General features: G+C 39.4%; 1 long non-coding RNA gene across 1 annotated transcript; it reads right to left on the minus strand.

Moving 5' to 3' along the window:
* On the minus strand, positions 1 to 27224 carry LOC140518200 (uncharacterized). The gene is made up of 5 exons (XR_011971857.1): positions 27048 to 27224; positions 25097 to 26131; positions 16012 to 16131; positions 14498 to 14726; positions 1 to 690 (listed from the first exon to the last, which is right to left on the minus strand). It is a non-coding gene; the product is annotated as an uncharacterized lncRNA (long non-coding RNA).

Here is a 27224-nt window from a genome sequence, read left to right on the forward strand (position 1 = left end):
AATACTTATTTCTGTTAAATACATAAAAATCCATAGGAATAAATGGGCCATTTCTTAAAATGATAAATATTCTCAAAACAAAACCAAGAGCAAATGTAATGGAGAAATACTAAAAAGCATTTCCAATAAGATCAATGTTGAAGCAAAAATGTCCATTATCAACACTATTTTTTTTTTATTCAATTTCTCTCTTTTTACATTGCATTTGTAATAGGGGATTTTCCTCATCCACCACAGAGCTGTCCAGTCACTATTCCTGGTCCCAAGTGACAATGAAGAAGCATGTAAGGGTGAGGAAGGATGGCCAATTTGCAATGGATTTGCAATGGGAGATGATGAGTCCCTCAACTGGATGCCACACTGGAAAATAGATGGCTTAACGGATACACAAAATGGATATACAATTTGCTCTTCCTTCTCTCTTTTTCTTTCTATCCACGTGTGGACTATTTTCAAGCAGCACCTGGAAAATCCAGCAGGGGGGAAGTGGTGATTGCTCACTACGCTTCCATGTGTCCATAAGCTTCTTTGATGGATGTTCTTTCCTGATCTTAGGCAGGTGAACATGGTGAACATATTCAGGAGTGGTAGGGATGCTGTTTCAAAAGGTCTGAAGGACTTGGGACACCTTTGAGTACACTGGGTATCATGTTTCCAGAGTGGTAGTGGCTAGTCACAGTGGAAGATTCTCTGTCAGTGAGAATGGCCATTAGCAAAACAATTGGTCTAAGCCTGGCAACTTTCAACCAGTCCTGGGAGTGGTTAGTAAATGTCAAGCCAAGTTGAAATATAACATGGCTAATTAGTAATATTGCAAAACTCTCATCAGAGGCAGGCTTCTCAAGACTTAACCTTGCCCACAAATTGCAATGGCAGAGCACAAAACAGGAAGGGGCAAGTGCCCCAATATCGTTAGTCCCAGCAGTAGTTCTTTCAAAGCTAGACATTATTTCATGAAAGTCTTTCCAAATAATTGTTGGCCTTTTCCACATTATAGTATTCAATCACATTAATGCCTCATAGTTTATTTAACCATTCTCCTATTGTTTGGTCATTTCCAATTTGAGGGGTTGATGGAGTTTTTTGTTTGTTTTTCGAGTTTTGTGTTTCACAATTGCATATTATACTGCTAGGAAAATTTTTGAACAGGAGAATTTTTCCATTTTTAGTCATAATTTCAGGGTTTATTATCAATGGAATGTTTGAGTCACAGACTATGATTCTAAAATTTTACCACATGCTTCCAGATTGCTCTCTAAAGATATTTTACAAGTTTGCAATTCCATCAGCAATGAATAAGAGCACCTATTATTCTACAATTCTATAAATAACAATATTCTCATTTTATGGATGAGGAAACAAGGTCACATAAGAGTTCGTGGCAAGGTCCAGAGCTCAGGTCTCCTGCCTCCAAGTCCACTGCTCTTTGATTTTGAGAGACTAGAATGTCTGTCCCATGCCTGGGTTGTACTATTCTCTAGCCAGTGTGACACAATGATCCCACTGCAAATGATACAAAGATCCTTTGTTCTATAGGTCAGAGAGAGCAACACTGTACTCTGGCAGCATCCCTTGCTCTGCAAAGGCCTGAGTCAGCAAGTCTTTCTGCTGACTCAGTCAGCAGCATTGATGTCTGCTAGGAAGGCACTGGCTTGACTGAACTCTCCTTGCCAAAAACCATGGCTCCTATGAACAAGTTTATAACCAACTAACATTCAGTGGGAACACATATCTGGATCAACCTCACAGCTGAATTTAAAATAGTATTCTAAGACAGCAGGGAAAATGAAGATCTAGTCACTGGAACTACATCTTACACTGAAAGACAGGGTCAATTATAACAGTCAATTGGTCCTGGGAAGATAGCCAAGAAGGACCAAAGAAATACTCCCCAATATATTTTCTGTTCTGGGTCAAATTTATTTATTAAGAAAAATAATAATAATGGCACCCATTTCTATAATACTTTGATGAGGACACAGGAACCCTATGAGATTGAAAGTATATTTTACAGGTAAAGGAACTGTGGCCCAGAGAAGCAAAATGTCTTGTCCATAGTCATGCAGGTAGGCAGTATGGGAGCCAAGACCATAACCCAGCTCTTCATCTGTGAGTCAAGTGGTCTTTCTACTTCACATTGCCTCATTTGGCAAGCACAGTAGAAGGGGGAGAGCACAGGAAGAAGAAGTCAAAGGAAAGGGTTTATGCCCAGAATGACTGCTTTGGGATAAGAGAAACTAAAGGAGCAGACCATTGAGTATTAATAGGTATAGGAACTTACTTATTATAGAACAGGTGATAAATTGACTCTTTTCAACCTATACCTGTTATGAGCATTTAATCAAAATAGGAAGAGTTGACTCAGGGCAAATTTGTGGAGTTGTCTCAAAATTTACCATCCCTATTAGTCCAAAAATCAGAAGCTCTGCCATTCAGTAGTTATGAGAACTTGGGCAAATCCATTAACCTGCCCAATCCTCAATTTACTCTCTTGAGCAGTTGAGAAAATAATACCTGTACCTCATAAGGGTGTAATAAAAAAAAAGAGATATAAAGAAATGGGGTGGCAGTCAAAGAATCCTGATTCTAATCTGGTTTTTTGCTATTAATAATACACTGTGTCATGTAAAATCGATATCAAATTGCTTGCCTTCTTGAGAAAGGGAGAGGGAGGAAGTGAATTTGGAACTCAAAAATGTTAAAAAATGAATGGTAAAATGTTTATATGTAATTAGGAAATATTTAATGAAATAAATATATTTTTTAAAATAGAATGTAAGCTTCTTGAGGGCAAGACTATGTATTTTTTCTTTCATATTCTCAGGCAAAAGAATCTGTCACATTGTAGACATTCGATAAATGTTTGTTGAATTAACTACTGTGTAACTTTGGGTGAACTCCTTCTGGTATCTTGACCTCTGTTTCCACAATATGGCACAGTGGAAAGAAGGCTGGGTTTAGAGCCCTTTAATCTGGATTTGAATCCAGAACTCAGCCATTTACTGAGTAAATCACTTAAATCTTCTCATCTCAATTTCATAAGAGTAATATGAAGAGGTTGGGGGTAAGTGTTCTAATTCTGACATTCTAGGATTGTACAGAAAAAGTGCTGGATAAATTTTAAAACATTATATAAAATGTGAGGTTTTCATTGTTGTTTCCTTGTTCAGGATCACATTGTTGTTTGCCCTTGTTTATGGTTACTAGAATCACACTGCTAGTAGGGGATTGGCAGATTCTGAACTCAGGTTGTCCTGACTTCAATTTTGTACTCTATTCACTTGGTAAAGTCAATTTCTTCCCTTAAAATGCATCAAGAATTATTTTAAGCATAAAGATTTTCCTGATTTCCCTGTTAGTACCTTCCCTCTCAAACTACCTTGTATTTAATAATTTTGTATACATTTGATTATATTTGCTTTATATTTATGCTACATCAATTTATATATGTACTTGTCTCTCCACTAGAATGTAAGCTCTTTGTGAATAGGGATTGTTTCATTCCTTGTATTGTATTTGCAACCCCAGCAAGCAGGACAGTACCTGGCATTTAGTTGATGCTTTGTAAATACTTATTGATTGCAAAGGAGCCATTATAGGCAAAGAAAACAAGGAGCAATGATTCAGAGGTAAGAATGTATAGGGGACAAAGGGAAAACCAATTTGGCTAAAGCACAATGTTTCTCAAAGGAAGAAATGTGAGATAAGCCTTGAAGGATAGGTTGGTACCGAGCCATTAAGGGCCACAATATAGCCCCAATCAGAAGTCCAAGGCTTGACCTTCACAAAGATCCCTACATGATTACTCTTCCCTCTTAGCTCTGGTCCCCAAATCATGGCCTAGGGTACCCATAGTTTTTTTCCTTAACATAAATAATGTTCTATTTTTACATCACCTTCATTTCTAAACATATCTGTCTTTTCTCCTCTCCCAAGATAGTTATCCCTTGTAAAAAAAAAAAAAGAATAAAAAAGAGACAAGAAGTTCACAAAAACTAACCAGCACAATGGACAGAGCCAAGAAGGCAGAGTAAAAGCAGGAACTTCCTTGAGGTCTCCACCAATACCCCTCCAAAAACCTGTAAAAAATAACTCTAAACAAATTCTAGAGCTGCAGAACTCACAAAACAATGGAGTTAAACAAATCTCCAGCCCAAGATAGCCTGGCAGGTCGACAGGATACATCTATCACACTGGGCTGGGAGCAGAGTGTAGTGTAGTCTGGCAAGGGCCATGCCAGCACAGACAGGATTGGAGCAGGCCTCAGGACCCTGAATCACTGGCAGCTATGGCAGTTTCCAGTTTTCTCAACCCACAAATGCCAAAGACAGCATACAAGGTCAGTGGGAAAACTCTGTGGGACCTGGTCTGACTGAGGTCCAGCCCCAGGCCTAAGGTAGAAGAGGTAGCACCAGCAGCAGTAGCAGAGGTGGTAGTGGCTGTAGTGGCAGTAACTGCTTCCTGAGCTCTGGGCCCACAGATGGTGGAGGATTGAGCAGCTGATACAAAACCCCTGAAACCTGAGAAAGCACACCCACCCCCATCCCCACCCCCACTGGAAGCAGAGTCCTACTTTGACAAAGAGGTCTGTATCTGGCTGGGAACATGAGCAAACAGAGTAAAAAAAAACGCAGACTATAGAATCTTACTTTGGTGACAAAGAAGATCACAACATACAAACAGAAGAAGACAACAAAGTCAAAGCTCCTGCATCAAAAGCCTCCAAGAAAAATATTAATTGGTCACAGACCATGAAAGAGCTCAAAAAGGATTTTGAAAATCAAGTAAAAGAAGTAGAGGAAGAGAAATGAGAGCGATGCAGGAAAATCATGAAAAACAAGTCAACAGCTTGCTAAAGGAGACCCCAAAAAATACTGAAGAAAACAGCATCTTAAAAATTAGACTAACCTAAATGGCAAAAGAGGTCCAAAAAGTCAATGAGAAGAAGAATGCCTTAAAAAACAAAATGGGCCAAATGGAAAAGGAGGTCCAAAAGACCACTGAAGAAAATAATTCCTTCAAAATTAGAATGAGATGGAAGCTAATGACTTTATGAGAAATTAAGGAATTATAAAGCAGAACCAAGAGAATAAAAAAATAGAAAACAATGTGAAATATCTCATTGGAAAAACCACTGACCTGGAAAATAGATCCAGGAGAGATAATTTTAAAATTACTGGACTACCTGAAAGCCATGATCAAAAAAAGAGCCCAGACATCCTCTTTAAAGAAATTATCAAGGAAAACTGCCCTGATGTTCTAGAACTGAGGGTAAAATGGAAATGGAAAGAATCCACTGATCACTTCTTAAAAGAAATCCCAAGAGGAAAACTCCTAGGAATAACGTAGCCAAATTCCAGAGCTCCCAGATCAAGGAGAAAATATTACAAGCAGCTAGAAAGAAACAATTCAAATATTGTGAAAATACAATCAATATAACACAAGATCTAGCAGCTTCTACATTAAGGAATCAAAGAGCTTGGAATATGATATTCCAGAGATCAGAGGAGCTAGGAATAAATCAAAGAATCACCTACCCAGCAAAATTGGAGTTTTTTTTACTTAAGGGAAAAAATGGAATTTCAATGAAATAGAGGACTTTCAAGCATTCTTACTGAAAAGATCAGATCTGAATAGAAAATTTGACTTTCAGATACAAGAATCAAGAGAAGCATGAAAAGGTAAACAGGAAAGAGAAATCATAAGGGACTTATTAAAGCTGAACTCTTTACAAGGAAAGATAATATTTGTAAGTCATGAGACCTTGCTTAGTATTAGGGTAGTTGGAGGAAATATAGATAGATAGATAGATAGATAGATAGATAGATAGATAGATAGATAGATAGATAGATAGATAGCACAGGGTGAGTTAATATGAAGGGATGATATCTAAAAAATAAAATTAAGGAGTGAGGGAGGAATATATAGGGAGAAGAAAGGGAGATACAGAATGGGATAAATTATCTCACACAAAAGAGGCAAGAAAAAGGTTTCACAATGGAGGAGAAGGTGAGAGGGAATAAGTGAACTTTACTCTCATAGGATTTGGCTTAAGGAGGGAATAACACACACACTCAGTTGGATATCTTACCCTATGGGAAGGTAAGGAAGAAGGGGAGAAGAGGAGTATAATAGAAGGAAGGGCAGATTGGGGAAGAGGATAGTCAGAAGCAAAGACTTCTGAAAAGCAACAGGGTCAAAGTTGAAAATAGAATAAATGGGGGGCAGGATAGGATGGAGGGAAATATAGTTAGTCTTTCACAACATGACTATTATGAAAGTGTTTTGCATAACTACACATGTATAATCTATATTGAATGGCTTGCCTTCTCAATGAGTGTGAGTGGAGAGGGAAGAAGGAAGGGAATTTGGAACTCAGAGTTTTAAAAACAAATGTTAAAAAATTGTTTTTACATGAAGCTGGGAAATAATATACATAGGCAATGTGGTATAGAAATCTATCTTGCCCTACAAAAAAGTAAGTGGGGAGAGGATGAGAGGGGGGTTGGTGATAAAAGGAAGGGCAGCTTGGGGGAAGGGGTAATCAAAATGCATATCATATGGGGTCGGAGGAAGGGAAAGAAGGGGAGAAAATCTGGACCTCAGAATCTTGTGGAAATGAATGTTGAAAACTAAAAATAAATAAATTATGGAATAAAAAAAGAAAAAGAAAAAAACTAACCAGCACATCAGCTAAATCTGACAGTAACAATGTTCCATACTCATACTCCACACATCAGTAGAAAAAGTAAGGAAGTTATATTGTCTTGACTCTTCTTTGAGATCAAGACTAATCATCATAATTACAGAGCATTTAGTTTTGACATTTTGTCCTTTCCAAATGACACTGTTGCAATCATTGTGCATATTATTTTCCTGGTTCTGCTTGCTTCATTCTACATTAGGTTCATATAAGTCTTCCTGTGCTTCTTCATACTTTTGATATTAATTTCTTATGCAATAATATTCCATTACAAACATGGACCAGAATGAGTTTAGCCATTCTCCAATAAATGATCATCTACCTTGTTTTCAGTACTCAAATTGCATGAGCATGGTATAATGGAGTTGATCAACCAAATACAGTTTGTCTATATATAGCTCCTTACTCATGCCCATAGAGATAAAAAGAATAAAATGAAATGTACTGAAAAAACAACTAATGGATGAGTTGTGCCCTCTCAGGTTCTTGGGACCCAGATAATCCTTTACCAGATAATAGACAAATACAAATTCAGGACTTATAGAAACACAGTTGGAGTGCCAAGACTCAGACCTCTTCATCAGTCATTCCCACAGCAAAAGTCCCCTAGTAGCTTTTCCTCACATTTTCTCTTTTAGCATCCATGTCCTGTCATTTGTGGGACACAGAGTCTAGGGTCCTCTTAGCTGATCCCTTTGTCTCCTCCTCAAAGGCAGCCAAAAGTTTATCTGGTTTAGGACACTGATAAGTCCCCTAGCCAAGCTGGCTGGCTGGCAGCTCTTCTCCAGCCACATTACACTCTGTTTTGGCCTCCAGCTTTATGTGCCCTGAGGCACAGCCTCACTATCCCAGTCTCCTTTAGAAATTTAAAGGGGAGAAAAGCAGGCTCTCCCCAAGCAGGTATCATTTTGTTTTCTTTGTTTTTCCTGTCCCTTTAGCTCTTTTCAAGTCATCTCCAAAAGTTTCATAGGTAAGACCTACCTGAAATCCCAGTCTATAAATACATATATATGTATGCATACACGCACACACACACACACACACACACACACACACACACACACACATATCCCCTCCTGAATCATTACCTTCTCAAAATAGAAAGATTTTTGTAGCTCAATGAAACAATGAGCAATGCTATGATAGGTAAACCAAGATGGACAGGTCATAAAGGATGAGTTCTGACAAAAGGTGACCTTCTAGAGAAGGAAATAGTAAACCATTCCAGTATCTTTGTCAAGAAACACCCATAGGCAGTATTAAAATGATAAAAGATATCACATTAGAAAATGAGCCCCTCAGGTTGAAAGGTATCCAACATGCTACTGAGGAAAAGTGAAAGACAGTTACAAGTAGCTCTAGTACTAATGAAGCAGCTGGGCCAAAATCTAAAGGAAGCTCAACTGCAAATATGTCTAGTGACAAAAGGAAAATCCAGTGCTGTAAAGATCAATATTGCATAGGAACCTGGAATGGAAGATCTCTCAACTAAAATAAGCTGAATGTGGTCAAACAACAGATGCAAAGATTAAACACTAACCTCTTGGATGGCAGTGAACTTAAATGGAAGGGAATGGGTGAATTTAATTCAGATGATCATTATATATATTACTGTGGTTAAGAATTCCTGTGAAAAAATGGGGTAGCCTTTATAGTCAATAAAAGGGTGAGAAAAGCAGTATAATCTCAAAAATGACTAAATAATATCTGTTCAAATTCAAAGTAATTCAGGTCAACATCATAATAATACAACTCTATGCTCCAACAATGAATACTAAAGAGACCAAAGCTGATGAATTCTCTGAAGATCTTTAACAGCTTCTAGAAGTAACACCAAAGAAAAGATGTCACATTCATGCTAAAGTAGGATCAAAAGATAATTGGAATAATAAGCAAGTTTGTCCTTGGAGAACAAAATGAAGCACGACAGAGACTAATATGTCTTTGTCAAAATAACTTGCTGGTCTTTTTTTTCCCAGTTCTGGGAAGCAAGATGATAGAGTGATTGGTAATTGCTATCTCCCTTTCCTTGTTGACCTTGATGAGCCCAGAGAATATCTCCCTAGGAAAAACCCTGGAACAGTGGGAGCAGCAGAAGGGGTAAACAGAGTCTTAGCCTGTGAGGCTAGGAAGATCGCTAAGGAGGGTCCCTCTTGCTGTGGCTGAAGGTGACCAGTGCAGGATCACAGCTATCCCAGATAGCCCCATCTCAATAAACCAGGAGAACATCCTGAGCCCTAGGGGAGTAAAGCCAATAACTGCCAACACCAGAACCCCAGGAGAGCCTCAGCAACCCAGGGGAATTGAAAAGACACTAGCGCAGATAGCTGAGCTTACCTATGCTCTAGCTCAGCAGAGGAGACCTCCTGTGAGCAGACCACCCCTCCCCCACACTTAAGGAGATAGGTCTAGGGTAACTTCAGGAAAACCCAAAAAGATCTCACCTAGCCTCTGCTTTCCAATACTAGCCAGCTCAGCACCAGGTAAGTTGCAGCATTTTAGCTTCTAGCTGAAAGAACCAGAGGCCATAACACACAGAACCTCAAGTTTTAGGCACAAGAACTGTGGGACAGAGCTCCCTGTGCCACAGACTCAGAGATCTACCTTAAAAGCCAGGAAAAGGGTTATTATCATGAGTAAGAAACAAAGCAGAAAAGAAAAGACCATAGAATCTTTCTATGGGGACAAGGACCAAAACACAAATACCAAAGAGGTCAGCATTGAGACTGTACTACCACTTGAAACTTCAGAAGGGAATGTGAACTTGTCTGAAGCACAAAGAGCCTTCTTAGAAGAGCTCAGGAAGGATTTTAAAAGCCAGATTAGAGAAACAGAAGAAAAATAGATCAATGACTTTTAAAATATGAAAAAAGAAATAACAGAAGAATTTAAAAGGACAGTTGGACAAATGGAAAAGGAAGCACAAAAACTAACTGGAGAAATAACTCCTTAAGAGGAATAATTGGACAGATAGAAAAGGAGATGCAAAAGTTAACTGAAGAAAACAATTTGATAAAACATACAATCGGGCAAGTAGAAGCTAATGAATCTATGACATATCAAGCATCAGTCAAACAAAATCTAAAGAATAACCTGCTGGTCCTAGCAAACACTCTTTTTCAACAAAACAGAAGGTCATCCTTTCTCTATTTGAAGCCAGAAGGTGATACATGGACATCACCAGGGGGTCAATATCAAAATCTAATTGATTATATACTTTGAAGTCAAAAATGGAGAAGCTCTATACAGTTAGTTAAAATAAGACCTTCAGCTGACTGTGGCTCAGATCATGAGCATCTTATTACTAAATTAAGACTTAAATTGAAGAAAGTAGGGAAAACCATCAGACCAAACAGGTATGACTTAAATAACATTCCTTATGAATATGAAATGGAAATGATGAATAGATTTAAAGAATTCAATCTGGTAAATAGAATGCCTGAAGAACATGAACAGAGGTTTACAATATTTGATAGGAGGCAGCAACAAAAACCATTCCAATGGAAAAGAAGAGCAAAAAACAAAATGCTATCTGAAGAGGCTTTGCAAATAACTGAGGAAAGAAGGAAAGTGAAAGGAGGAAAGGAAAGATATCCCCAAATGAATGCAGAATTCCAGAGAATAGCAAGGAGAGAGAAGATTTTCTTAAATGAGCAATGCAAAGAAATAGAAGAAAATAATAGAATGGGAAAGACAATAGATCAATTCTCTAATAACCTTTGTCCTTTGGGCAGAGGGAAGAATCCCTGGGGTAGTCTCTAGGAAAGATGAAAGTCCACTGAAGGAGGAAAAATAGTTTTGGGGAAATTATTTATGAGTTTGGGTAGGAGTCCTTTTTTACATTTGTGTCAGCTTAAATTAAGTCTGTCCTGTGTTTGATATAGTGTCAAGATAGTGTCATGAACAGAATAGATACTCAGTAAGTAACTAAATCAATGCTGAAGTACTTTAGGTAGGGAGAGAAGTCAGGGCTAGAGGTACCCATAGCTTTGAGTATCATCTGCTTTGAATTACTGTTAAAGACATAAAAGCGTATGAAATTGCCAAGGAAGAGTGTACAAAGACAACAAAAGAAGACAGAGGGCAGAGGTTCAAGAAAATGCTTAAGTGGAGGGGATGGCAGGAGAGAAACCTTTAGAGGAGCAAGTCTGAAATCTATTTTTCATGTATTAATGCTATTATATGTGTATCTTTCCCCCTTATTAGACTATAAGCTCCAGAAGGGTAGAGATTGTTTCATATCAACACAGTTTCTCTCTCAGGACCTAGAATAGGAAATGGCCCTCAATGAATGATTTATCATTCCAGATCAATATCAATCCAGAAAAGAATTAGAGGTGTTCAGTTTGATCATTGCAGACAACAAGTGTAGTCATGAAATTTAAAAAATGCTTGTTCCTTGGCAAGAAAGCTATGACAAATACTAGATACAGCCTACTAAAAAGCAGGGACATCACCTTGCTGACAAAGGTCTGTATAGTCAAAGTTATGATTTTTTCAGTAGCAATGTATAGCTGTGAGAGTTCGATTATAAGGAAAGTTGAGCGCTGCAGAATCAGCACTTTCAAACTTAATGCTGGAGAAGACTTTTGAGAGTGCTTTAGACAGGAAGGAGATCAAATCAGTCAATACTTAAAGAAATTAACTCAGTCTGTTCTCTGAAAGGTCAAATACTGAAGCAGAAGCTTAAATACTTTGGCCATATAATAAGATGGGACTTACTGGAAAGGACCCTAATGTTGGGAAAGATTGAAGGCAAAAGGAAAAGGAGATGGCAGAGGAGAGATGGATAAATAGTGTCATGGAAGCAACGAACATGAACTTGGATAGGCTTTGGGAGGTAGTGGAAGATAGAAAGGCCTGGTGTGCTGTGGCCCATTGTGTCACAAAGAGTCAAATACAACTGAACAACATTTCCTATCTCTCTCCTCCCTAGCTGCCTCTTATCTCTTATGATAATGAACAAAAGAAAGAAGAGAAAGAAGAAAATTTCACAAAATAACTTTAAAAAAAAAAGCGCACCTACTTCTATGTGCCAGGCACTGTGCTAAGTGCTTTAAAAATATTACTCTGTCTTATCCGCACAATAACCTTGGGAGTAGGTGCTATTATTATCTCCCTTCTTAACAATTATCTAGTGAGAATAAAGAGCATTATCCTCCTCCAGAGGAAAAACTGATGGAATCTGAATGCAGATGGAAGCACACAATTTTTCACTTTATTTTTGTGGGCTTTTTTTGGCTGTGTTTTTCCTCATATTACTAATATGGAAATATATTTTGTCTGATTGAACATGTATAATCTATATCAAATTGCTTACCCTTTCAGGTGAGGGCATGGGCGGGGAGGGAGGGAAAGAGAATTTGGAATTCAAAATTTAAAAAAAAGAAATGTTAAAAATTGTTTTTATATGTAATTGAGAAAAAATAAAATATTATTTCTCTTTAAAAAAGAGAATAAAGAACATAGAACTTAGACAGAAGGGACCCTAAAGTTCCCTTAGTCCAGAGGAGAAAGCTAAGAACCAGAGAGGTGGTGGAGTGCCTAGTGGCTGGATAGCTGCTTTGCACAAAGTAGTCACAAGGTAGTAGCGCTGGGATGACAAGCCACGTCACCAGAGCAATGTTCTTTCCATGGAAACATGTTGCTCCCAGTATAGTACGAGGTGCTGTTTTTTCTTCTTGATGTTGCTCATCCTTTCTTTTTGAAAAGGACCAATGGCATCATGGGTTGATGTCTTGACTTGGATGTGAATTAAATTTAAGTGAGGCAGGGCTATGCAAATTTCAGTGACTTTTTTCTCCTCATCTATCTATTATCAGTGAGATAGGAGCTCTGGGATCTCTCCAGCAGTGGGGATGGGTGGTACTAAGCCATTCACATATTTTCTCTCATGGTCCTTGTGATAAATGGTTCTCATGTGTGACACAGCTGGTTGGGGTGAGGGCTGCTTCTGGGGCTGGAATCAGATCGAGGGATTCATTTAATACTGGGCTTGGGAATCTAGTTCAGCTGCCACAAACGACTTATTTTATGGCTTACATGAGGGGTGTGAAAAGGAGGGATGTGACTAACACTCTTTTGAGTGCAGTGAAAATATAGATCAGCTAAATGAATCTCTTTAAAATCTAACACCTACGCCTACCTTTCTAGTTTTATTTCCTACAATTCTTCACAGCCTCTACTTTTTGGATGTTATGTTGGTTACTAAGGATTCAGTCATTTCAGCATGCTAATGGAAACTTAAGAATCCTGCTTCTAGAAATACATGGATGAAGAGACTCTGCCCCTGCTCCAAAAAATGCACAGGTATCCTCTGTTTTCTGGTGACTTAGTGCATTGTGACAAAAAAAAAAAAAAAAAACCCAAACTTTTTAGATGGCTATAGAGACAAAACTGAGTGTGAACACAAAGATCAAGTGAACTGTCTCCTCTGTCTCTGTCTTCCTCTTCTTCTCTCTGTCTCTTTCTTTGTCTTATTTTTTTTTTTAGTCTCTCTCTCTCTGCCTGTCTCTATTTCTGGCTCTCTGTCTCTGTCACTTTCTTTCCTGATGGAGGGCAAAGCAAGAACGGCTGTGGGTCTCCAAGTAGAAGAGGGTTACCAGGCTCTCTTTCCCACTTGTTAATACACTTGTGAACACATTTATACCTTTACTTCTTTTGTCTCTGTTGTGTTTATTTCTTCCTAATCTTAGAGGAATAAGTATTTGAGACAGATTGAACCAGGTTATGACTGTGAGTTCTGAAAGTTCAGAAAAATTATCAGGGTCCCCCTCCACAACTGAAACATGGTATTGACAGTAGCCAAATCTGGTGAGAAGTCAGTCTTCAGCTGTGACCCGCTTTATTTAGTCCAGCTGTGAATGAACCTGAGTGCTGAGACATTTTGTTCCCTACAAGGAAGGAATACATTTGTCTATTGGCTATGCCATACCCTGAAGTGAATTTAGTGGGGACTCTTGGAATGGAAAAAATGGAAAAATGGGGGAAAAAATGGAAAAAAGCCAGGAACAACAACTCTTATGCCTCCTCCTCCTCCTCCTACCACTACCACTACCATACTACTACTACTACTACTACTACTACTACTACTATCATACTACTACTATCATACTACTACTACTACTACTACCATACTACTACTACTACTACTACTACTACTACTACTACTACAACTACCACCACCACCATCACTAGCATTTATGGTTTGCAAAGCACCTTACAATAGTTATCTTTTTTTATCCTCAAGATAACCATGAGAGGTAGCTGCTGTCATTATTCCCATTTTATTATTTCTATTTTACAGTTGAGGAAACCAAGGCAGAGGTTAAACGATTTGCCGAGGGTCACACAAGTAGCTAGTGTCTGAGGCTAGATTTGAGGTCAGGTATTCCTGACCCTATCCACTCTGACACCTAATTGCTACTGCTGCCACCCTTAGATGGGGGTGGGGTAGGTAGTAAATATTTTAAGTTTGAGTCTACTCTCCTTGGGGTTTGGTTGTGTGTGCAAAGATGAGAGTGAGTCCCTCAGTTTGAATGGGATATGTTTATATTTCAGTCCTTACCATGCCTTCTTAGTATTGTTATGCAGTGGAAATATTTACTTCAAAGGCAAGTCACAAAATATACAAATTTACTCCTTCCAACATGTAGGAGATACAAGACTGCACCATCTCAGTCTCTAGGGAAGGGAAAGGGCATGAGATTCATAGTTTAGCTTAATTTTCACAGAGCATAGTCCTATGTCTGAGTCCCGCCCAAAAAAACCCTGGGGTTTGAGTACCATACTGACCTGTAATCCTGGCTCCAAGGTTGCTATGGCTTGAGGAGCCTGTGTAAGAAGATTATCTCCACCACCTGAAACTCAGGGGGACAAACAACGCAGAACAGAAACATACACCCCCAGGTCCACTTTTCGGAGCCAGGATAAAAGAAAGAGTGCAGGAGACATCCAAGTCCCATTCCCTGTCACTGGTTCAGTTCATAGCAACCACACCGGGTGAAGCATCTTGGAGCAAGGCCTAAAAGATGGTGGAAAGAAAATGACTAGTTTGATGGCCATACTTTTAAAGACATAGACAATCAATCAAGGGAACCGAGCTCCATGCAAAATTCACTAGGTTTTATCATTAAATGTGATTTTGTGAAACCTAATTGATATTTATTGATTAATTAATTTCAGAGAATAACAACTGTTTGAATGATATTATAGGATACCAACCAGACTGGGACGCATAAAGGATAGTACTAGGCAACCCCCAATCCCTCTGGGAAACTCCTAGAGTCCTAAGGGAAGAAGTAGTGAGACTCTGGGGAGCCACCCTGCCAGTATATGTTAGGTGAGGGACTAGAACCTGTGCCACACAAATAAACTAGAATTTTAGCTCTTCCCTGACCTTGATACTCCAACTCCCAACTTTGTAAATCTGCACCCCATTCCTAGAGCAGATTCTGCCTTTATCTCTGTCTCAGAATCCTTATTTTTCCTTCAAGGCTTTAGTCATGAAGTTTTCCTTGTTTTCCTTGATCAATCAATCAATCAGTATATATTAAGCACCTACTATGTGCCTGGCACATACTTGGCTAGAGATCTCTGCATATACGTTGTCTTCACCCAGTATAATGTAAGTTCATAGAGGGCAGACTTTTGCTTTTGTCTTTTTATATCTGTTGTGCAACAGTTAAAATTAAGGTAATCAAGGCACAAAATTCTGAGTTTAATCAATTTATTCCTAAACTGCAAATTTACTACTAATAGGATTTCAACTTCCTCAGCAAAACTAAATCCCAGTTCTTTTATAGCTTTGGGAAATACCAAAAATAGGAAGACTAACATCAAAAGTGGAAGAAAATATCATTGGATGGAAATTAGGAATGAGAGCTAGCAACAACTCCCTCTTTTCCTCCTGTGACTAAGAAACGTTCATTGTTTTTTTGTCCAGCTGTATCTGTGAGGACAGAGATAACAAACCAGACATCCTTGAAAGATAGCTTGGTGGTATAAAAATACTAGACTAGACTCCATGGTGTCCACCTGCAACCTTTAAGGGTAACAGATTTCTTTGACACAAAAATAGAACCAGTGATTAATAGGAGAACCAGATTTCTAAACCTAACATTACAAGCCAGCTAAATTTCTCAATTTAAGGTCAGAGACAAAGAATGATGAGTTAGGCAGTTCCAGAAGAAAATCAATTTATAAATAGGATCAATTTTAAAAAGACACAGAATCAATTTGATCATCTCAGTTGAATTGAATTCCATTGAAATGGGAGGGAAGGAAACAAATATTTATCGAACACCTGCCTGTGGCTGCCTAAGGAGACCAATGAATACAGTTCTTTATTCTTGGTGCTGCAGTATTCTGAGTGGGATGAGAAAGAACAGTGCACTCTACATCAGAAGACTTAGGTTCAACCTGCAGGACTGAGAGAAGAAGAGAGACATAGGTTTGGCTCTTTCTCCATTGGGGTCATGCCTACAAGGAAAAACAAGCAATAGCAATTTCATAGTAGATATTGAGGGATGTCCAGGAGTAGCCAGTGTTAGCATATGTCATTTGGTAGTTTGGAAACTGGTGAGGTGGTGTGGGTGCAGTAAACTAAAAAGATGCCAGTTTTTAGATATTGGCTCTGCTGTGCAAGTTGTATGACCTTGAATAAGACCTTCCTAAACCTCAGGATCGTGTATAGGATGTCCCCAAAATTTTAGTGCCGTTTTAAACTTCAATAGCTTAAAACTGCATCAAGATTTTTGGGATGCCCTATGTTTAGATCTGGAAACTATGATTAGTCATCATGGTAATCCAGTCCTCTTATTTTACAAATAGCCCCTACTGAAAGCTTCCAGAGACTAATGAGATAGTTCTCTTTGGGGTGGGAGTTGTGAATCCCAATATGAGAAGGGAAGGATAAAAGATTGGGATGAGATAATATGAGTTTAGGGTTGGGTACAGTGAGACCAAACATCTACCTCAAGCAGACAGAGCAGCAATAAACAGGGCAAAGCAGCTATGGTGATGGACTGCTTCATATTAGCTGTGAAGGCAAGCAGCTGAGGGCATCTTCTCTCTTGGTAATACTATTTGTTGAGATGGAGACTTACCCCACAGAAAAAGATCTTTACATCAATCTACTCCCTTTGCATAGATTCCTCACTGTGTAATGATTGTAAATCAATCAGTCAAATATTTATTTAGTGCCAGCTGTATGCTAAGCACTGGGCTAAGTACTGATTGTAAATGCCAACTGAGTAGAATAGGGTGGTTAGACTGAAGGGGGGCAAAGAAGATGCTCTGGGGCAATTTTATATTTCACAGAATATTTAAACTAGGACTTGGGTCCTAAGAGATCACCAGAAGGGGAGTGTATTTTATGAGCCTTCTACCCTATGTTTTATAACTAAAATCTCCAAACGAGAATGGATACAAAACCTGAAACTCATTTTACCTTCAGCATGCCTTTCATTTCTATTGGTTGTAATCACCTGGGGTAAGAAAGAGCCTGGTGGATACTCTACAGGGACAGATGAGTCCAGGGGATTTTAAATGATTATCCAAGGAAACACAAACAGTTACAAAGGCAGAATTTGAACTCAAGTCTTTTGATTCCAAATCACCATGTTGCTCATGATGCTTATCTCTAAAATGGGGATAATATTTATAGTATATAATCATAAAAGTACAGAGACAATGTAAATACAGAGCCATAAAAATATTTATCTGTTACTTCATATTATTGTTGTTACTGTTGTCAATGGACATTTATCCCTTAAGAAAAAGTGGCAGGGGTTAGAAGCCTTGGGCAGCTAGGTGGCACCATAGTGCACAGAGGGCCAGGCCTGAAGTCAGGAAAGCTCATCTTCCTGAGTTCATATCTGACCTCAGACACTTACTACCTGGGTGACTCTGGCCAAGTCACTTTACCCTGTTTGCCTCAGTTTCATTTGTACAATGAGATGGAAAAGGAAATGGCAAACCACTCCAGTATCTTTGCCAAGAAAACCCCAAATAGAGTCACAAAGAGTTCAACATGACTAAAAGGACTGAATGAGCAACCATGCAAGAGGCGCTGTTACGGTCTGGGTGTTCTCTCCCTTGAACCTTATCCCTGCATCATTCTCCAGTAGGACTGCTCTATCCAATGACAAAAGGCCACTGGGAACCATTCCTGCATCAGCAGCTTCTTATTAACCTAGACCAAACTCAGGGCATGGAGTCCAGTGTGTTGATGTCTACATATCCAGGCTGACCCCATCAATTCTCCTTTCCTTCCTTCCTTGCATCTCTTCACCCAATGTTTAAAAATACATTCTCAGCCTCCTGGCACATTCTCTACTCCCCACCCAGATGCCACTTCCCAGTTCACACTCCTTGTCAGACAGGCTGACATCAGCTGAGATGATGATGTCAGGAGGACCAGCTGAGCTGCAGGGCCTTCTCCATGTGAGTCATTCTATCAGGGCAGGCAGGGTCTCTGGAGGTCAAGCACGCCTGAAACACTCACAGAAGTAGGTCTTGTTCTGCCCAAATCAGGGCAGAAAGAGAGCCAGGGATTAGGAAGGGCCAGGGCTAACTTTGGGCAGCCCTAATTCTGTTTCCTGAGTTCATACCTCGGCAGGATCTATGGTGCCCTTAATTTGCAAAAGGGTTTTTATCAGCTTTTATAGATGACTGCACAACATCAGAGCTAGAAAGGAGCCTTAGGACCATAGAACATAAAAGGAAGGGACTTTAAGAGTCTAAAAACATGGAATGTCAGAGCTGGAAGGGACCTTAAGAGTCTTAGAACATAAGTGGCCTTAGCGCCCATTTTGCAAATTAGGTACCTGGGGCCAAGGGAGACTGATCTGCTTTAGGGTTACCCAAGTAGTAAGGGTGAGGCAAGTACCTGATTCAAAGCATCTGATTCAGTTAAAGGCAAGGAAGGAATGGAAAAAGTATTTACTCCTTGCCTACTTTGTGTTATGTACTCTACAAAGTGCTTTTACAAATATGATCTCATCAGATTGTCACCACAACCCTGAGAAGTGGATGCTATTATGATCTCCATTTTACAGTTGAGGAAACTGAGGCAAAGAGAAATTGTGTCTTTCCCAGGGTCCCAAAACTAGAGTCTAAGGTCAGATTTGAACTCAGGCCTTCCTGACTCCATGCCCTGTGCTATCACCACTGTGCCACCTAGCTGCTAAGCACTTTTTTAAAAATCCCATGTTATCTTTGATCTTTTACAAATATTATCTCATCTCTTGGATCCTCACAACAACTTTACAAGGTAGGTGCTTTTATTATCCCCATTTTACAGCTGAGGAAACTGAGGCAAAGAGAGGTTAAATGTTTTGCCCAGGGTCACACATAGTGTCTGAGTGAACACCATCTAGCTAGCTCTAAAGCCCAACTCAAGTGCTACAGTGCAATGCAAAGGCTTGAAAAAGGGAAATGACTTGCCCAAGGCCACATATCAAGTATGTACCAGAACCAGAACCAGGAAGACAATGGAATGCCTCTGGCTATTAGATATAATGATATTCTTATTCTAAAGTAAATTGAATAGGACAATCAGAATATAGGAGCAGTGATAGACTGAAGCCCATAGATTCATAAAGAATTAATATTTAGATGACATTTTAAAGTTTGCAAAGCACTTTACATATACTCTGGGTTTGGTAGTGAGGTAATAATATAAGTAAGTAATGAGGGAAATAGTAGGATCAGGAGACAGAAAATCTGGTTTCTAGCCCGAGTAGTACCACTTGAGTAGCTGTCACATAAAATAAAATATGTAGGTTTACAAAGGAAATCAATTATCTTAAGATAGTTAAGAAAATAATTAAAAAATAAATGTATGCTATAGTAACGTATTTAGTGGCAGGTCTAATAACCACAGTAATTTCAAAGTAGTGACGATTATAAATGTTATTTTAAGACATCAGCAACAACCATTAGTGACAAAGCGACAGAAATAACTACTGTGGTCTGTTGTCCACGTTCATAATCAAAGGAAATATTAGATTTCAGTTAAAGGGTAGTGAAAATAAAGATGTGATTTTTTTTTCCAAGTCCTCAGATTCCCTAAAATTTATCTCCTGATCTAGACCAAATACCTTATTTTACAGATGGGGAGACTAAGGCCTGGAAAAGGGAAATGACTTGCTCAAGGCCACACATCAAGTCTGTATCAGCACCAGGAACCCCAGGACTCCTGGCTTCCAGCTTCATATTCTTTCTAATACACCACAGTTGCCTCAGTTTCCCCCTTTGTAAAATGAGGTTGGGTTAGGTAATCTCTAAGAGCCTTTTTCAGCTCTAAAATGTATTTGATCTTATGCATCTGGGGCAGCTAGGTGGTGCAGTGAATAGAGAACTGGCCCTGGAGTCAGGAGGACCTGAGTTCAAAATCCAGCCTCAGACACTTGATACTTACTAGCTGTGTGACCTTGGGCAAGTCATTTAACCCCAATTGCCTTGCCTTCCCCCCTCCAAAAAAAAAAACTATGAGTCTAAGATCCACTCATTGTCAAGGGAGCCAAGCCATTGAACCTTTGCTGAACATGAAGTGAGGCTCCTTAGCTAGGAGAATAACAATCCAGACTGGAAAGACACCTGGCTCTGGAGTCAGAGAAGCAGCATGCGGTGCTCAGTTACAATACTTAGTCCCTATGTAATCTTTTACAAATCACCAAATCTCACTGGGCCTCAGTTCTTCAACTGTGAAAGGAAGGGGACAGCATACTAAATGATCTTTAAGGTCTCTCAGTTTTAAATCCCATTGACTTCCTTTAGCTGATGTTGTGTATTGGAATTCAGATATCCCCTCCCTCTTCCTGCTTCCCCCAAACTACAATGACAGGACAGGTCTGGGCAAAGCTTCAGGTTCAGGGCAGTGGGGAATGAAAGTGCTTGCTCACAAGATCTAAAGATGGGCTTCTGAGAGAGAGCTCTCAACCCAGTTCTGTGTCATCATTTTTGAATGCCCAGAGAGTGTTCCATGGGGACTGACAAGTGCTTCTAGAATCCATCCTGGCTGCAGAGTGCAGTCAAGCAGGTGAGATTGTCTCTCTGTCTCTGTTTCTATCTCTCTCTCTCTCTCTCTCACAGAGAAAGAGAGAAAGACAGACAGAGGGAGGGGGGAGAGAGAGAGAGAAAGAGAGAGACAGAGAAAAAGAGGAAGAGACAGTGAGAGACAGAGGCAGAGACAGACAGAAAGAGGAGAGAGAAAAAGAGAGATAGAGAGACAGAGAGAGGAGACAGAGAGAGAGACAGAGAGAGAGAGACAGAGAGAGACAGAGAGAGAGAGAGACAGAGAGAGAGAGACAGAGAGACAGAGAGAGAGACAGAGAGAGAGAGACAGAGAGACAGAGAGAGAGAGACAGAGACAGAGAGACAGAGAGAGAGAGAGACAGAGAGACAGAGACAGAGAGAGACAGAGACAGAGAGAGAGAGAGCACACCACCATTTTTCTTTATCTCTGTCTCTATCTCTCAAAGCCTCTTTGCAATCAAGAAGCTGGAATCAATTTCAACATGTGTTCCAGACTGTGATACTGGGGCTCTAATAATAGGTAAGGTACAAAGGCAGGGCCACTGGGCTCAGACTTGTGAGCAGTAACACAGGCCTTGTGAGAATCTGGGAGTCAGAATAGAAGTCAACTGCCACCTGTGCTATATAGTGTGATCACAGGGCTCTGGAAGGACTTCCATGCTCTATAATCTTTCCCCCACTGGCCTATCATCCACCAGCAATCATTTAATGAAGCACCTGCTAGGTACCAGGCATTCTTCTATAGCCTGAGGATAGATACAGATGTTAGATAGATAGATGATTAGATAGATAGATAGACAGATGTTCTTAAATGTGTTAGATATAGATGTGTTTTTATATACTTTAGAGATAGAGATGTTATACAGATGTTTTTATATATGTTAGATATAGATATAGGTGTGTTTTATATATGTTAGAGAAAGAGATGTTATATAGATAGATGTGTTTTTATATATGTTTGTATATGTTATAGATAGAGATGTGTTTTTATAATAGAAGATAGAGAGATAGAGAGATCGATAGATAGATAGATAGATAGATAGATAGATAGATAGATAGATAGATAGATAGATAGATAGATAGATAATCTCATACAAAACAGAGCCAAGATTCATCTTGGTGAGTGAGGGGTAGGGGGTGGGGAAGAGAGAATACTAGAAGCTGGAAGAAGCAAGCAAAGTTTCCCAGAGAAAGTGATACTTGAGCTGAGTGCTGAAGCAAACCAGGGACTCCAAAGGGCCAGAGTGAGGTGGGACGGCATTCCAGGGAAGAGGAACAGTCAGTGCAAAGACAAGAGGTGGGAGGCATCATGTGCAAAGAACAAGAAGTACAGTTGGACTGTAAAATGGAACAATCTATAATTAGGCTGAAAAGGTAAAATGGTGCCAGATTATGAAGAGATTTGTTTTTTTAAGCATAAAGACTTTTTTATTCATTTTTTTTAAGATCCAAATTCTCTCTCTTTCCCTACCCCCTCCTCCATCCAGTGAGAAGGCAAGAAAAAACAAAACCAATTACAAATATGTACAGTCATGCAACAAATTTCTGCATTAGCCATATTATTTGTTTTTGTTCAGTCGTGTCTGGAGTTTTCTTGGCAAAGATACTGGAGTGGTTTGCCATTTCCTTCTCCAGCTTGTTTTATAGATGAGGAAACTGAGGCAAATAGAATTAAGTGACTTGCCCAGGGTCACACAGCTAGTGTGTGTGTGTGTGTGTGTGTATGTAAGTGTCTGAGGCCAAATTTGAACTCAGGTCTTTCTGACTCCAGGTCTGGCACTCTATCCATTGCATCACCCAACTGCCCAAGTCATGTTATGAAGTGTTTCAATGGTCAAATAAAGTTTATGCTTCATCCTAGAAGTAATGGGAACAAGTAGGGAGGTGACCATAAAGATAGGGATTCCCAAGTTGATTACTTTTTTTGCATAATGGCATTGAAGAACCTTTAAAAAGCCCTTGTTCACAGTCATCCAGTGTTTGACAAACCAAGAACACAAATTGTAAGCAGCTAGGATACACTGGGTAGAGTACCAGGCCTAGAGTCAGGAAGATCTGAGTTTAAATACAGCCTCTTACTAGCTGTGTGACCCCAAACAAGTCACTTAACCTCTATTTGCCTTAGTTTCCTCAACTGTAAAATGGGGGTAATAATAGCACTAAGTCCCAGGGTTGCTGTGAGAATCTAATTGGATAATCCTTATAAAGCACTTTGCATAGTGCCTGGCACATATTAAGAGACGTATAAAAGTTGGCTATTATGATTATTACTGGGGAAGGACTCCCAATTTGATAAGAACTTCTGGGAAAACTGGAAAGCAGTTTTGTGGAAAACAGATTTAGATCCAAATCCTAAATCATATATACACATATATGTATATGTATATATACACATATATGTACATATAGATATTTTTAAAATAATATTTTATTTTCCTCCAGTTACACAGACAATTTTAACATTCATTTTAATGAAAATTTTGAGTTCTACATTACAATAAACTCCAAATAGAGAAGCACTTTAAATATAAAAGAATATGTTATAAAAACAAAAGAATAGGAATGAAATCCTTTTCATAGCTATGGAGGGAGAAGAATTTATTACCAGATGGAGATGTTTACAAAAGACAAACTGACAACTGTAGTGGTATAAAATTTAAAAATATTTGCACAAAATAAATGATACTTGAATAAGAAGAAAAGACACAGTGAAGTAAGTCATTTAATTTCTCTGGGCCTCAGTTTTCTTATCTATAAAATGAAAGGTTGAATTAAATTACCTCTAAGATCTCTTCCAGGAATATGTCTATGGTCATACAATCCTAAGAACAGATTATAGAGGGTCAGTTAGTTTGCATGGAGCAAAACGTACATGGAGGGCAGATAAAACTGGAGAGATTGATTGGTGGAACCAGATGGTGGAAGGCCTTAAATGCCAGAATAGATAATTTATAATTTCTAAGGTAGGCACTGGGAAGTCACTGAAAGTTTAGATCAGGGGTTCTTAACCTGGGGTCCACAAACCCCTTTCTGGATAGCTTTCAGGGGAGCTTGTGAACTTGGATGGGGAAAAATACATTTTTATTTCAATACACTTGGTTTCCTTTGCGATCATATATATCTTATATGTATTTAAAAACATTATTCTAAAAGCTTCACCAGACTGTCAAAAGGGGCCATGACACAATATTTTCTCCTTGACCTGGGAACTCTGGAATTTGGCTACAATATCAACCATATCATCTCACTAGCTATTCCTTTCATGATGGTCTCACACACACACACACACACACACACACACACACACACACACACACACACACTATCTGGATGAAGAAGCCTCCTTCTCTGCCCCTTCTTTTTTTATTATTATTGTTATTATTTTTAAAAATTTATTTAAGTTTTCAACCTTCATTTACACAAAATTTTGAGTTCCAAATTTTCTCCCCATTTCTCCCCTCCCCCACCCTAAAATGCCTTGCATTCTGATTATTCCTTCCAACAATCTGCCCTCCCTTCTAACACCCCTCCTTCCCCTTATCCCCATCTTCTCTCTTGTCCTGTCAGGCAAGATAAATTTCTATAACCCATTACCTATATTTCTTATTTCCCAGTTGTACACAAAAACAATTCTCAACATTTGTTCCTAAAACTTTGAGTTCCAGCTTCTGGTCCTTCTTCCCTCCCCACCCATCCCCACTGAGAAGGCAGGCAATTCATTATAGGCTATATATGTGTAGTTTTGCAAATGACTTCCATAATAGTCACGTTGTGTAAGACTAACTATATTTCCCTCCATCCTATCCTGCCCCCCATTTCTTCTACTCTTTCTTTTGACCTTGTCCCTCCCCAAGAATGTTTACTTCTAATTGCTTCCTCCTCCCATTTGCCTTCCTTTCTATCATCCCCCCGACCCTGCTTATCCTCTTCTCCCCTACTTTCTTGTAGTATAAGTTTTCATACCAAATTGAGTGTGTATGTTATTCCTTCCTTGAGCCAAATATGATGAGAGTAAGCTTCACTTTTTCCCTCCCACCTCCCTCCTTTTCCTCTCCATTGAAAAAGCTTTTTCTTGTCTCTTTTAGAGAGATAATTTGCCCCGTTCCATTTCTCCCTTTCTCCTTCCAATATATTCCTCTCTCATCCCTTAATTTTATTTTTTAGATATGATCCCTTCCTATTCAACTCACCCTGTGCTCTGTGTGTGTGTGTGTGTGTGTGTGTGTGTGTATAATCCCTCCAACTACCTACATACTGAGAAAAGTTTCAAGAGTTACAAATATTATCTTTCCATGTAGGAATGTAAATAGTTCAACTTTAGTAAATCCTTTATGGTTTCTCTCTCCTGTTTACCTTTTCAGCTTCTCTTGATTCTTGTGTTTGAAAGTCAGATTTTCTTTTCAGCTCTGGTCTTTTCATCAAGAATGCTTGAAAGTCCTCTATTTCATTGAATGACCATTTTTTCCCCTGAAGTATTATACTCAGTTTTGCTGGGTAGGTGATTCTTGGTTTTAATCCTAGTTCCTTTGACTTCTGAAATATCATATTCCACGCCCTTCGATCCCTTAATGTAGAAGCTGCTAGATCTTGTGTTATCTTGATTGTATTTCCACAGTACTCGAATTGTTTCTTTCTAGCTGCTTGCAATATTTTCTCCTTGACCAGGGAACTCTGGAATTTGGCTACAATATTCCTAAGGGTTTCTCTTTTTGGATCTCTTTCAGGAGGTGATCAGTGGATTCTTTCAATATTTATTTTGCTCTCTGGTTCTAGAATATCAGGGCAGTTTTCCTTGATATTTTCATGAAAGATGATATCTAGGCTTTTTTTTGATCGTGGCTTTCAGGTAGTCCCATAATTTTTAAATTGTCTCTCCTGGATCTATTTTCTAGTTCAATTGTTTTTATAATGAGATATTTCACATTATCTTCCATTTTTTCATTCTTTTGGGGTTTTTTTTGTAATTTCTTGGTTTCTCATAAAGTCATTAGCTTCCATCTGTTCCATTCTAATTTTTAAAGAACTATTTTCTTCAGTGAGCTTTTGAACCTCCTTTTCCATGTGGCTAATTCTGCTTTTTAAAGCATTCTTCTCCTCATTGGCTTTTTGAACCTCTTTTGCCAATTGAGTTAGCCTATTTTTCAAGGTATTATTTTCTTCAGCATTTTTGGGTCTCCTTTAGCAAATTGTTGACTCATTTTTCATGATTTTCTTGCATCACTCTCATTTCTCTTCCCAATTTTTTCTCCACCTCTCTTACTTGATTTTCAAACCCCTTTTTGAGCTCTTCCATGGCCTGAGACCACTGCATATTTATTTTAGATGTTTGGGATGCAGAAATCTTGACTTTTATGTTTTCCACTGATGATAAGCATTGTTCTTCCTCATCTGAAAGGATGAAAGAAAATACCTGTTCACCAAGAAAGTACCCTTCTATAGTCTTATTTTTTTCCCTTTTTTGGGAATTTTCCCAACCTGTTACTTGACTTTTGGGTCCTTTGTCAAGAGTAAGGTATACTCTGGGGACCTGTAAGGTCTCAATTCCTCCATGGTGGCACAATCAAGGGAGAGGAGTTCACTCCTCAGGGGCCTCCAGCTCTGCCACTCCCCAAGACTGTGCTCAGGGCTAAGGTTCAGATCAGTTTCTCAGTTCCCCCAGGGGTTTTAAACTGAGGGCTCCAATAATGGATGCTAGCTGCCGCCTGCCACAGCCACTGCCATCACAGCCACTACCTGCTGCTGCTGCTGCCGCCTGAGACCAGAGCTAGGGGAGACTCTGCTCCCTTCTCGCCTACCTGAAAAAGCCCTCTCACTGACCTCTGAAGCTTCCTTTGGTGCCTGTGGGTTGAGGGGTCTAGGAATGTCTGCTGCTACTGGGGATTCCACTCCCAACACCTGCTCTGGCCCTGCCTCTCCCAGTGCCACATGATCAAGGCTGAGCTGCACTCTGCTCTACACTCAGTGTGACAGACCTTTCCCATCAGCCTTCCAGGTCACCCTGAGCTGGAAATCTCCTCCATTCCATCGTTCTGTGGCTTCTGCTGCTCTAGAATTTGTTGAGAGTCATTCTTTACAGGTGTTTTATGGGATGTGGGGGAAGAGCTAGAGTATGTGTGTCTTTCTACTCTGCCTTTCTACTTGGCTCCACCCCTTCCCTGCCCTTTCTAGCTCACGGTATTCCAACACCTTCCTACAACCTTTATTGCTGGAGACACTCACTGAGCACTGACCCCCTCCCCCCCACCTTGTAAAATTATCTGCATTATCCCCACTTAGCTATTTATGGGTAAGCTTGATCTCTCACCTGGGCAGTGTAAAGAAATCCCTGCCTGGGTCTGGGACTCAGGAGACTTGGATACTAGTCTGAGTTCTGACACTGATTGGTCATGTTATCTTGAGTGAATCACTCCATTCTCTCTTTTCTACAGCCTCCCCAACTGTAAAGTGAGAGGATTCAGAGACCAAAGAATTTAAAGCTAAA

The sequence above is a fragment of the Notamacropus eugenii genome, chromosome 1 (assembly GCF_028372415.1).
Source record: "Notamacropus eugenii isolate mMacEug1 chromosome 1, mMacEug1.pri_v2, whole genome shotgun sequence".
Classification (NCBI taxonomy): domain Eukaryota; kingdom Metazoa; phylum Chordata; class Mammalia; order Diprotodontia; family Macropodidae; genus Notamacropus; species Notamacropus eugenii.